We start from the raw sequence: 14,055 nt of genomic DNA on the forward strand, positions 1-14,055 counted from the left end.
CTCCGCCCCGGCAGTTTACACTTTAGCAATCAATAGAGGGAGCCACACGCGTCAACTGCCTCACCTATTGTTGCAGAGAGAGTGAAACTAACACGTTCAGCCTAAGCAAAACTGCCAACAACCTTCTTCCAACTGAAACAACCAAAAGCAGATTCCTCTTACCAAGTAGCTTCTCCCTTCCTATCTCAAAGATCAGAGCTTGTTCTGAGCCGGCTCACTGGGCTTCTCTGAGAAGTCAGAAATGAATCAAGCATAACATTCAACCACTAAAACTAATTTTTCTGTTCAGGAATGCAAGTAAATAACTGTAATTTGACGTATTAATCAAGAAATAATAATGTGCTTTACTATTTGTTCAGTTTTTTTGTAAATCAGTAAATTTGAAAATTCATGGATAACAATAATAATTATATCTTAGCATTAAAAATATCTTTTGGGTTAAAGAGCTTCTACATATTGGTGTATTAACCATTGCAGAAACATAAAAAATGATTTTGGTAATTTAGGGCAGCTGTGGCATAAACCTTACTTTGGGTGGTGGTCTAATAAATTTGTTAAGCACTGTATTTATTTTAGAACAAAGTGTTAAAGTTGTATGCCAGTGTAGGAGTATTCTTTAACTGCAAGAAACTGACCAATCAGAGAACATTTTCCTCTCTCAACACACATTTTGCTCCACTTGTAAAGGCCCCCATGTGAACACAGACCAAACTTGATGCCAAATGAAACAAAGCAACAAATTTTTCTTGATTTGGAGCAGATCAAATAAACAAAAGGTGTGAAAATGGCCCTTCATTACATTTTTCAAATAATTTTTGTTTGATCTTGGGAGACATGACTTTCATCTCCTACACTTCGTCCGTATCTGTTTCAAATGTAACACATAAAGGAGCCAAAGGTCTGGGGGACCTCCAGTAAGTGTTGGGGTCTGTGTGTTTTTTAATAACCTGTGTATAATCTGACAACAAGAGCGTCAGCTGCTCCGCTATTATGATAAAACGTAAGCAGACAGTCTGCTTTTGTCAAAACTTCAAAGACTCACAGAGAACCCTAAAGAAGTGCTGTCTGTATGTGCAGCTTGCAGAAGTCAGTGTATACTTAACAGATCAGTCATGCACTTGATTTACTATATGTGACAGAATTGTCTTTTTGTCTTGTATTTGATGTCAAAACACTGTACTTGGCAAAATTACCCGGTAGACATCAACCCAATCACTTGAAACATACAGGTATTCTGGAAATGTAATGCAGTCTGTCAACTGGCTGAAAGGACAAGGTGAATATGATGATGATCTGCAGAAATGAAACAAGTGCACATAGATAAGGTAACTTTCATATTTTAGGTCTTTTCTGTCTTTATTTTTTGACGGGCAGGATGCTACCTTGGCCACCCCAAATGAATGGTAGGGAAACACTGAAAATCCCCTCCAGCTCTGGAAGAGGAGAGAGTTTAAGCAGATTGAGCTGGAGAGAGCAGTAATTGTACAGCCTCCCATGTGCACCAGCCTGCAGACAGCAGCTTGGGCAACTTGAAAGGTCTCCTCCAGCACACTGTACAAAGCCCTGTGCCAGCTAGTACCCAGTTATTACCACAGATATGTGCTGACCTGAGGCCCGACTCCTCTCGAGAGGCAGACACATCAAGGCCTCCAAGGAGCCACAGCCGAGGTGGTTTTCATGCTGGAGGTCTCCCTACCAGTCAGTGTGTCCTGTATCCTGGGAACAGTGCTGTTGAGGCTTTTAGAAATGGGTGCTGGTGGATTTTCAATCCGGAGATAGAGCTGTTAAGTGAAAATGGGTTATAGCCTCCAGCCAGCCAACGTATAACTGTCAAATGTTTAGTCAAAATGATAATCACAGTTTAAAGGCCTTTGTGATGAACATGTAATGTCTGAGAGATTCTAGATAATAAATGAATCCATCTGTGCATTATTTTTCTGCTAGCTCTTTGGCATTTATTTCCCATCATAAAAGCCCCCTTTTTATCATGTACATTAAAACGCAGTCATGAATACTACATGAAGATGATGGCATGAAACGTTATTGCATCAGTCATAGAAGGGACATCTTTCCTGCTGATGTCGTGCTGCTCCTGATGCAACAACCATATGTTGCATAGTTTATTTGTCTGTTAATGGATGGTGTATCTGCTTTTGTATTCACATGTCAGGCCCTTAATTTGTTATCTGTTAAGCTTTGGGCTGTAAATGTACTGCAGGTGTTTTATTTTCAGAGAAGGCAAATTTTGAGCAAGACAGAAAATGAAACACATAAGACAAAACACATCAAGTCAGTCACTGAGCCAAAGAGCTTTTAAAACTTCAGCTTGACTTATGAAGAGCATTCTCCTAAAATATTTGCTATGTTGATGCTAACAGTGGTGCAGCTTTAACTTGTAACCTCTTCAAAGCTTGAACTCAAAGTTCTTCTAGAAGATATCTTTAGGAAGGCTTTAGCAAAATTATGTACAGATGATGCAGCCATGCAACACATGTTTAATTGATGTTGCTTTAAAATGAAGATGCTGAAGCACGAATGGCTCATTTTTAAAAGCTTGCTGCCATGACTTCCCTGTCCATCATCCACTTGCATGATAGGAAAAAATAGGGGAAAAAAGAGAAAAATAACCCTAAATAAGGTCTTGATGTGTGCAGAAATGTTTTCTTTGTCATCATTTACAAATACTTCTGCAAAATGTCTTTTCTTTCATGCCCATACATTTAGATTACTTTATGGAAAAAAACACCATCATAAATCAGGCTGTTTCATTAATTTGTGAACCATAACACTTAGGCTAGTGTGCATCAGCTTTGTTATATTTATAAAATCCCCTTAAATAACAGTAGTACAATCAGTTAAACCTCAGCTCTGTTTAGTGTAGAAATGAATTCTTACAGAGTATAGCTAACTAATAATGCCAACATTTCAGTAACATAATTGAAGGGACATCGGCTTTACAAATCAGAAATGGAAATCTTTCTGTGAATGACAAGCTTTCTGTACTCATATAACTTTCCACCTTTCCACAGCTCTATGTGGTCTAAATGAATGGGAATATGGATCAATCACCAGGGAATGTTTAAATACTGTCTAAACCAGCACTAAATAGCCTCCCTTATAACTTATTTTTCGTGTGCAGCTCTTTAAATGCAGATAAACTCCTTCTCACCCCCCTATACCATGTCAGGTACTGACATGTACATAGCTTTCAGTTCGACGGCCAAGGATGGCGATATCAGGTGTGGTGTAGTGTTGAGTCAACCCCCAAAGCACAATTTTAACTCCACTTAGAGAAATTTTAACTCCAGAGTTTCAGCGTTTGAGTTACTGGACAGTGTTAATGCTGTCAGTTTCTGTCGAGTCAACTTTGCCCACTGGCATTTCTAATCTGTTGTTGAGTTTTCCCCTCATGACTTGGGAAAAGTGTTTTTTTAGATGTCTGTTTAGATGCTGCCTGTTGTACAGCGATTACAGCTGAGATTCCTTTGTTACTGGTATATTATTGTTATTTTTCTGTTATCCGCTTCTGCACCATGAATGAAGTGAACCACTTAGTTAGCCATTCCACCTGTGGCAAGTGGTGGTCAACAGGAAAGGAGTGATATGCTCATTCTCATCAAAGAGTGTTTCCCAACTCTTTGTTTGTCTCTTTGCTCCATAACCACAAAACACCTGACTTTGCTACAGGTGTCTGACACAAAATGTCACTCTTCAGTGATTTTGAAAAGTAGATTGCAATGAGTACATAATAGATAGTAGTGAAAGGAAATTACACACTGATGTGTTAAAATCTTTATTTTAGCAATAATCCCATTTTTTAGTAAATACATATTTGCACATTAGTGTCAATATGAGGATGCCACTGTAATAGTTTAAAATGATAAATAAATGTTGAGCTAAAGTAACACTGCATAAGGATAAGAGGAGTCAATTTTATCTCCAACAAGAGTCAATAATGACACTTTATTAGTGTCAAGGTAGAAACAGTCCAAAAACTTTAAAATCCACACTCTGTGGTGTGGATCAATATAGACAATGTAAAAGTGTGGGTAGTAACTCTGCTAGTGTCAGTTTGACTTCATAGATTTATTTATTTGCAGGTGTTATTATGGCTGTTATTGTGATGCTGTAACTATGGAATATGATGAACAGGCCATCAGATTTCATTTTTTCATGCCTAGGCATGCCACAGACAAAGTTATCATTGATTTGTGATACTCTGGATACTCAAATTTGTTTTCAAAACACTGAAACTTTTTGTTCTGATATGTGCCCTTAAGAACACCAAACACAGAGCTCTTGAGTGGATTATTTTAAGGTGACAGTGTCAAAGTTAAAACAGGTAGTAACTGCACCAATGTTAAGTGTCTATTTGATGTTAAAAGGCCCCATGCTAGGTCCATCCGCTGTTCATTCAAAACTCTGAAATCCACCTACCCTGGTGAATTTGGAAAGAAAGAGAAAAGCATCCACTCTGGATAGATCTGTGCTGTCCTCCTCTTGTTGATTTTTCTTCCCTGCAGCTGAAGTTACATTCACTACTGCTGCTAGCTGTATTGGCCACAAAACTAGCCTGGGGTAACTGAGATGTTGCTGTTGCTACTAACCCTAAAAGATCCATATCACCTTGCATGACGTGGTTCTGTGTTAAATCCATTCCCCCTGAGAATTGGCCATAGGTAGAATTTTGTAGTCTTCAAGGTCCTCTAAAGCTTTCCACCAGGCTCAAACCAATTCTTCTTGCCCTGGCTACCACCACTGCTTCAGAGTTGATGTAAATTAACCATGTGTAGATAAACAAGCCCCACCTCTGAACAGGAAGTAACATAGCCACATAAGGAGAAAAGGTTCTAGTAGCATGACTTTGACTTTTTTTAAAGCTCTTTTGGCAACACGTCCTAAGGCAACGCAAAATAGACAATATGTAAGTAGATAATATTGGCAGTTTCCAGTTGAATGTTTTAGCTGTCACTACCTTTTTTAGAGAATTTATTGACAGGAGTATTTTGTAGCACTAGCATCAACAGAATGTCTTTTTTTGTTGTCCAAGCTGGAGTGGGCCTGGATCGAACAAACTGTATGACATCACATGCAAACAGTCTATACAGTCTATACACAGCTCTCCAGCTGTGATAATGGAAAATTGAGTGAAACATTTCAAAACGCAAATGATGATATTTGACGATCTTTATACAACGTCTGGCCGATGAATACTGTCAAAGAGCAGAAACTCCAAAATAAACCTGAAAATTCAGCCAGCTTGATGACCCCCTCTGCCACTTCTACCACCCAACTAAAGTTTCATTCGGAGGGAAACACTGCAGTCAGCTGGTAGCCAGGAGAGTTTCCCAGTTGTTCTCCTGAAGAACCTGTTCCCTTTTCTTTCAATCTTTGAAAAAGTTGTTGCATGGCATGTTTGAATTGTTTAATGATACCATCGCATCCTCTGCAGTGCGACCATTGAACATGTACATACTGCTGTGTCAATGTTGTGACATGTATTATGCAGCACAAATTTGATATAAAAGAATGATTGCTTGCTGTATTGCTTTTCCATTAACTGAAAATGTTGAAGTTCCACTGCAATCAGTTAATTAGGTTGCCCTTCTTTGCCCCTACAGGATCCCCCTCCCCCCAAGAGACACGCATACACAAAAAAACAGGGACTGATCTGTGTGAGGCCACAGCAGGGCACATTAAATCGCCTTGATACATGAGGCAATTTGCTTAAGACCATCCATAACTTCTCCCTGCAAAAAAGGGACCAGCCCAACTTTCTGGCAGCTGACGCCCAGGTCCCTGTTATCCAGTTGGAGGGTAGAACACCACATCCAGCACTGGCATCAGCAAGAAACAACTAAGAGCAAAAGTTTCTTCCAGTGAGTAAATTGTACAGCCTTTACTGCAAAGAACTGTATAAAAGGTATGTTTCTGCAAACTTCTATCACAAAAGGCAACTTTCCTTGACCTTTAGAGCATGCAGTTCTTTTAAATAATGACTGAGGAAATGAGAAGCTTTTAGTTTCTACAAAATGGATATCTTTATTGTGGAGAGGATTTCTATCTTAATGTCAAGTAATAACATGGACATGTTGCTTTGTACTTTGTTGAACATTTTACATTTTTTCAAAAGATGGCATGAGGGAAATGAAAGCAAGTGCAGAGATGTAGCCTGCTTAAGTGTATTTCCCTGCAGACCTATAAGGAAGAGTGACCACCTGTTTCAGCTGTTCAAAAAACAAAGTCCTCAAAGGCACAGGGGGCTTGATCATCATTGGTACTCACTGTGCTATTAGTTATGAGCTGCTCCTTATGGTACCTTTATCTTCCTGCTGTTTAGCATGTTAGCAACATTGACATTAAGTAGTAAGCGGGACTGCTGCTCCTTTTTTGAAAAATACTGCACCTTCCGACTCTCGATGGAGCATTAAAGGCCATGACACATGTTGATGGGTATTTAAAAAAAAAAAAAAAAAAGGTTTTCTTGTGCGTTTTGACTAGGGATGGGTACCTTTCACATTTGAAATGGTATGGTACCCATTCCTGGTACCTGTGAACAGATACTGGGATACAACAGTACCCATTTTCGGTACTTTTATGTGTTAATAATATGCAATAATGTTATATAACCTCAAAAATTCTAAAATTTAGATATGTATTTCTCAATATGAAAACACTATCAAATAGATCAAAACAACATCAAACACCATTTGTAATGTAACATCACAAGTGTTTTTACAAATTACTCCAACATGAAAAACCTAAACTATTTTAAGTACCCAGTGGTTTTTCTTTATATTGCACAAATTAAAACCCAGCCCCACTGCCGCCTATTCCTCTAATTTCCCCTCTTGGAAAAATGTGGGTGGGGTCCATGGAGGATAATTTTAAAACAAATGAACAATAGAGTATGGAGTCAAAATAACTAAATAAATAAAAGTATAAAATTGTACCAAATAAAGTATTACAAATGAAAGTAAAAAAAACTACTTCCTCTTCCAGGAATGACATGTACTGCACATCGTCTTTCCTCAACAACAACAACTAATATGTTAACTTTCTTTGGTAGGAGCAAAGCCCGCTCCTTACTCATCAATCAATCAGGCGCCCACCCACGCAGAGGCATAACCAATTCTTAAAATGAAAAAACATCACACACCAGAACCTTGCACACAAACCTGGTTTGCCTGATGAAGATCTAGTACAAAAATGTTGCAAATAAATACTCCGTTTCTTTGCAAATTGGGCAGTGTGCGGGTGTTTGTCTTTGAAAAGTTTGCTGGATACCTTGCCCTCCGATGCACCTGTCCTGAGAAATAAATTTAGATATGTGAAGTAACCTTTCCAAGGTCTGAAAGTCATCATAACATCTATAACCTTTGAAGGCTAAGGCTTTCCTCCATAAAGATGTAAAATAAAGCTGCTTGATTAGTTAAATCTGTGGCTCTTCTGTTACAAAATGTTAGCCAGAGGTAGCTATGAAATCATTGGTACACTGAGACAGTGCCCCACTATAACGAAGAGTTCCTCATTCAGAGTATATCAGTAGGCTGTTGTCTTTATGATCTTAAAGTGTTTAATTTTTGCAAGGTACACTTTTTTTTTTCTTCTGTAGACTGAAAGCAACGAAAGATGACTATGGGACAAGAGATCAACATTTCAGCTTTCCTTTCCAGGTATTTATATCTGGATCTGATAACATAACTATGAAGAACAAGACACTTAGAGAAACCACATTTTAAGTGAAAATATTGGAAGATACAGACAGACTTAGAATAGAGAAACGTGAATAAGACTTAATATTTAGTTGCAAATCCTTTGCTTGTAATAACTGCATCAAGCCTGTGACCCTCTGACATCACCAAACTTTAGCATTCCTCTTTTGTCATGCTTTTTCAGGCTTTCACCACAGCGTCTTTCAGTTGTTTGTTTTGGTGGGTTACTCCCTTCAGTTGTCTCTTTAGCGGGTAAAATGTTTGCTCTATAGGGTTTAAGTTTGAGACTCTGGAGATGCAAATGTGTTTTTTGTTTTGTTTTGTTTTGTTTTTTGTCTACTGGTCATATTTGGTTCTGAAATTCCCAATCAACTCCTAAGCCAATAGGGGTGTGACGAGACAACTTTTGGAACGAGTGAGACATTATAAAGGTTTTGTTTTTTTTGTTTTTTTTTCTTAAAATAACTTTAACAGTGTTAGAGACGACACACAGATGAGCCTTTATGTTACTGTATGTGTGCTGGTGTGCTCTTGCAAGATTTCGTCACACCCATATAAGATGGTAAATCAGAATGTTTTTTTGTTTTTTTTTCCCACAGGATAACAAGGAGGTGATCTAAACATTTTTTTGGCTGTTATCCTTTTAAACACACAGTAGGTAAAATTCTTAATGGACACGTGTTATGGAAGTGACACTGGAGCACACATGTGCTTTTTGGAATCACTTCTAAAGCAACCAAAAAGTGCTTCTTTTAGTGCATTTCTTTCTTATGAGAAATTTATGAATGAAAACAGAACGCTGGCCGTCTCTTTAGTAAGTATGCCTTATGAGGTGGGGTTTTATTGAACAGAGTTCTCAGTTCAAATGAGCCGTAGGCTGAGAAGGAGGCTGTGGAGGTGGGCGGAGCTTGGCAGTGCTTTTTGCACTTGCTGGAAATGGGGGATCTTTCATACTGAGGTTAGTTTTGTCGATTGAACTCCATTGAAAGTCGCATCCCATTACAATTTCAAAATTCTTTGAAAACTTTAGGAAATTTTAAGATTCTGTAACATCTCAGTGTAAATATTATATAACAAAGAAATGTTGAAGGTGTTCAAGACAAGCTTGTCCATGAAGCCCGCTGCTGTTGCTGATGGCGGTTTATTATATATTGATAACCCGTCCCATTGTATTCCTAATATTCTGTCCAAGTTACAATATGGAAAGGTCTCTGGTTTTCAGATAAATTGGCTTTGCTTCCATTGAACCAAGCCATGTGTAGTGCCCATGTCTATAGTTCACTTACCTGGGTATTGAAATTTCCACCTCAATTCAATCAAGTATTAGAAACAACTTCAATGACATGCTTAACAAGATCATTTCAGATTGTGACAGGTGGTCCAAGTTACAGAATTCACTTCGGGGCCGGATAGCCACAGTCAAGATGAACATCTTACCAAGGGTGAATTTTGTCAGCTTGATGCTACCTCTCCCTCCTCCGCCACAGTAGTGGTGCAAATTACAGTCAGCTATAACAAAGTTTATATGGAACCACAAGTGCCCCTATATCAAGCTTTCCACGATGCAATGTCAGAGACAGGCTGGTGGCCTGTCTCCCCCCAGTTTTGAATACTATAACTGGGCATTTAGACCCTTACTAGCCTGGCTCCAGCCAGATGCTCAGGTGTTGTGGCATCTATTGGGGGAGAAACTTACTGGTAATCATCCCCTGGTGGGATTTTTGTTTTCGGGTATTTCTATCAATAAAATCAATAAGTTTGGCCCTATTATTTCATATTTACTGTCAGTGTGAAGGAAGGCAGAAAAACTCTGTAGTTCCCCTTTTGCGTGGAACCCGCAAACCCCACTATTTAACAATACAAGGTTACTGATTGATGGCACACCCATCTGTTTTCCCAGCTGGGAAAGAAAAGGTATATCTACTCTTGGTGATATTTTTGGTGAAGAGGGTTTACTTCCCTTCCAACATCTGTGTGACAAGTATAATCTATCTCGCAACACCTTTTTCTCTTTCTTACAATTAAGATCTGCTTTGACTGCAAATAAGGTTCCGCTGCACAGTTCTCTTGCAACACATCCACTCTATAAAACAATATCCACCTCAAAGGTACCAAAGGACTAGTTTCTAGAATTTATAGCTTTCTTTCTCAGCATGCTTATAGACCCCTCCATCTAGATACTATATGGAGGACAGACATCCCTGATACGAAGCCCACTCTCGATTGGGACACAGTTTGGCTTAATATAGACATTGTCTCGAGGAACCCCAACCATCAACAAATTCACTACAACTTTATACACAGGCTGTATTTAACACCCAGAAAATTTCATAAAATGAAAATAGTTAGTGACCCTCTGTGCTCTTTCTGCTCTTTAAAAGCAGTTGGCTCGTTTATACATATATTTTGGGAACACCCTCCTGTGGCAGCGCTCTGGAAGTCGGCTACACGCTGGAAACCCCCTCACCCTCTTTCTGTTCAGGCTTGGGTCCTTATTTACTTAGACATAGCTTAGTTAGAGATATCCATTGCCCGCATTCAAGGAGTGAAAGATTCTGTCATTGAGATGTGGTCTATGGTAATAAACATCCTCCTAAAGAACTTAAATAAATAGGTATTCCAAACGTTTTTTATTCAGCTAGGGGCCTGGATTAGGGTGGGTTTTTGTTTTTGTTAATTTTATTACTTCATTATTACTGTTTTTTTTGGTTTGTTTGCTTGTTTGTTTGTTGCCTATATACATGTATGATTTAACATGTTTACTAATGGGTAAGGGGCTACAGACAACAAGTGCTTGTCTGATATATTTATGTTCTGGTACCCAAAAGGATTCAGAAGTGGACCTATGCATATGTATGTTGGTATATAGACATTTATGCCCCTCAAACTCTGTATTATTTACTGTTTGTACACTCTTGTTAAATTGTAAAAATGGAAACAAAAATTTGATCACAAAAAAATAAAGGAATGTATCTCTTTAGATATAGATATTTCCAGTGCAGAAATTCTGTGCAGTTTGTCTTTAAAGAGAAGGCTATCTAATATTTCCCAGTATATCCTGAATTTTATTGAAGGATATTTTATTTTGCTGTTTGTCAAGCTGATAATACATTTTTTATATTGCAAGACTTTTACCAAAGGCTAATGCATTCTGCCCAAAAAAAATTCTATTGTTGGAAGACACTACAAATCCTGTTTATGTAACTCGCCAAAGCTCTACTAAGATGACATTTTTTCTCACATATGAAATATGAGCAAGACAAGATGTAAAAAGTGATTCAGAAGTGGTGGAGTAAGCACCAGCGTCTGCTAAACAACCCTACACTGGGAATATTTGCCTTTGTGTCAGTGCTGTACACCAATGGCAGGGAGCAAATTCTTGAGCATCACCACCCCCCCCACTCATTCACTCCTGGTGAACTCTCCTGATTCTATCATGACATCAACACTACTGTGAAAAAAGCTGGAGTGAAAAAGTTGACTGTTGGCGTTGCAACTCACCCTGGACTCCCCTACCCCCATACCCTTTATGACTCAAAGTGGCTTTAAACTCAGTTTCAGTGTTTCACAGTGTTCCCCCAACATGTGTGAACAAGTTTTCTTATCAAGCTTTCTAACCTTGAAAACAAATAGACAGGAGTTTTCTTTGTAAACTGAGGAAAGGTGTTAAAAGTACGGTCACTGACGGTGCTGCAATGCAGTGGTGAAAAGGCATACCCTTAATACTTAATGTCAGTAGAGATTTGATTTATCAAAACATTATGTAAGCCTCTGGATCTTAGTTTAAATCTTGCAAAATCTCCTTTTTAGAGTTTCAAGTTTTCAGAAACTGAGTTTTAACTTTTCAAAGCTTTCCCTTCCCCTTTCCGAAATCTGACATTACATTTGTCCCATAGGCTTTAGGCTGAGAAACTTTACATACTATCATAACTGTCTTTGTAAGAAAAGCTCCAAAGGGTATGATAAATTGTTAGTCACCCAGTAGAAGACTCAATAACTCGAGGATTGTTGGCTGTATGTCTGGATACATCTTAATATCACACATTAGAAGTTATTGTGGGTGCCTTGACAGAGCATCACCACCCACTCATTCATTCATACATTCAACCTTTATTTAATCTCGAGATGCCATTGAGAGCAAGCTCTCATTTACAATGACGTTGAGAGTACATTAATATAATATGCAAGACAATAAATAAACAAGGAAAAAGAGACACAATTGCAAATAGACATAGATACTTGAGAATAAGTGGAGCACAGTTGTAAAAAACAGTTACAAACATGCACATAGTAGTTCCTTAACATGTTTTGAAACTGCCCTATGTTAATAACTGAACTTAGTTTTAGTGTTTGCTGTATAATGTTCCAGCTGTGGGCTGCACAAAAGCTGAAAGATGTTTCTCCAATTTTAGTGTTTACTCTTGGAACTTCAATCATTATCCAGTCACTTGAGCGAGTTTGATAATGGCTAGTGGACACGTTCAATAAGGAGGTGAGGTACAACGGCAGATGTCCAGACATAGCTTTATAAGTAAAAAGTAACCAATGCCTGTCTCGTCTAACTGATAATGAGGGCCAGCCCACTTTGTCATACAGCACGCAGTGGTGAGTTGAGTAACTGTTGCCAGTAATGAATCTTAGGGCACTGAGTCTAGTGGTTTAAGCGAGCTAGCTGTAGCATGCCTGTAGATCACATCTCCATATTCTGAAACAGACAAAGTGGCTTCAAAAACTTGTTTTCTACAAGAAATAGGGAAATTAGTTCTGTGTCTGTATAAACATCCTAATTTTTGTCTTAATTTTGTGAATTGATGTGAGATTTGAATGTAAATTGCTGATCCAGCCAGATACTGAGATATACTGAGTGACTCTTTCTATATTATGACCTTCCAGAGTTGTAATGTGTGAAGCACTGTCAGCAGGATCAGGATCGAGTGAAGAGCATGTATTTAGTTTTATCTGGGTTCAAAATTAATTTCAGATTGAAGAGTGCATTTTGGCAGTTTGTGAAGCTCTTGTTGCAGTGTGTCAGTGGCCAGTTGTGCAGTTTTAGCGAAGCAGTAAAGAACTGTCATCAGCGAAAAGGTGTCTATTACGATATGATAAAATAGATGTAATGTCACTGATATAGATTGTGACACTCAACCAGCAGAACTGTCAGTGTTAATTTCCATCCTTGAGTTTTAAGATCAGTTTATCAATTCTACAATATGTAATACCAATTTTCATGCTCATCCTCAGTTTCTTTACATTTGTGCCAAAATTTAGCAGATACTAATTTCCAGAGCATTCACAAAAATTCTCTCTTTTTGTTGTCTGAAGAGGCTGCACTGTAGCCTACAGTAAAGTGTGTATTCCAAGTTATTATCCAGCACATTAAGGGGATGTTTATTTGACTGAGACTTACTCTGGGTTAATATTTTTGGTTCAGTGCACCAGTCATCTGCACAATGTATTTTAACTGGACTAATGTTTAATACAGTGGCCTAGATGTGTGCGTTTGTAGCTCCAAGCTGCATGGGCAGGAGGTGGGGTCCTCTTATTAGTCCTGACAGTGTGCCTCATTTCATGTGTGTTATATTTGCCTTCTTGTTACATGGATTGGCTGAAAGCATTAGCTTAGAGCATGCTTCTTGATAACACGGGGGTCGGGGGGTTATGTAAGAGTACACTCAAGCTAACTAGCCTTAATGGAATATACAAACATGAAATAATTCTTTAAGTGAACAGTTCAAGGATGTTTTGATTCTAGAATCAGCATGAAGCCCATTTGTTACCTCCGCCAAGGAGGTTATGTGATCGGCAAGGTTTGGTAGTTTATTAGTTAGTTTGTTTCTTTGTTGGTTTGTTAGTTTGTTTGTTAGCAACATAACTCAAAAGGTTACAGACAGATTTTGATGAAATTTTCAGGAAATGTCAGAAATGGCATAAGGAAGAACTGATTAGATGTTGGGAGTGATCCGGATCACTGTCTGGATCCAGGATTTTTTTAAAGGATTCTTTACTATTGGGAGATAGGGCTAATGGCGGAGGTCTGCGCTCTCCAAGTGCTTTTCTAGTTCAGATTTAATTTATGGGTGAGATTAACAAGGATTGGGCTGATATCTGACCTAATAGAACCATTTGGTAATGTTGACACACAAAGGCACTCTCTGCATCCCCCCTCTTTCCACTTCTGCCCCCACCCCCTACCCTTCCCACTACCCCTTTCTAGCTTCAGCCCTGCTTCAGCCCCCATCAGCAGATGGCTGTCAGCATGAGTCTGGTTCTGCTTGAGGTTCCTGTCTGGTAAAGGGAAGGTTTTCCTCTACACTGTAACAAGGCTAAATACTGCTAGTGT

General features: G+C 38.6%; 1 long non-coding RNA gene across 3 annotated transcripts in view; it reads left to right on the forward strand.

Annotated features, from left to right (window-relative positions):
* LOC121525028 overlaps positions 1-14,055 on the forward strand; it is a 271,879-nt gene that overhangs the window by 97,359 nt on the left and 160,465 nt on the right. For all 3 annotated transcript variants that reach the window (XR_005993189.1, XR_005993187.1, XR_005993188.1), the window contains exon 2: positions 5,622-5,879. This is a non-coding gene — a long non-coding RNA (uncharacterized LOC121525028). The remainder of the gene's footprint in view (positions 1-5,621; positions 5,880-14,055) is intronic.

The sequence above is a fragment of the Cheilinus undulatus genome, linkage group 17 (assembly GCF_018320785.1).
Source record: "Cheilinus undulatus linkage group 17, ASM1832078v1, whole genome shotgun sequence".
NCBI classification, from domain to species: Eukaryota; Metazoa; Chordata; class Actinopteri; order Labriformes; family Labridae; genus Cheilinus; species Cheilinus undulatus.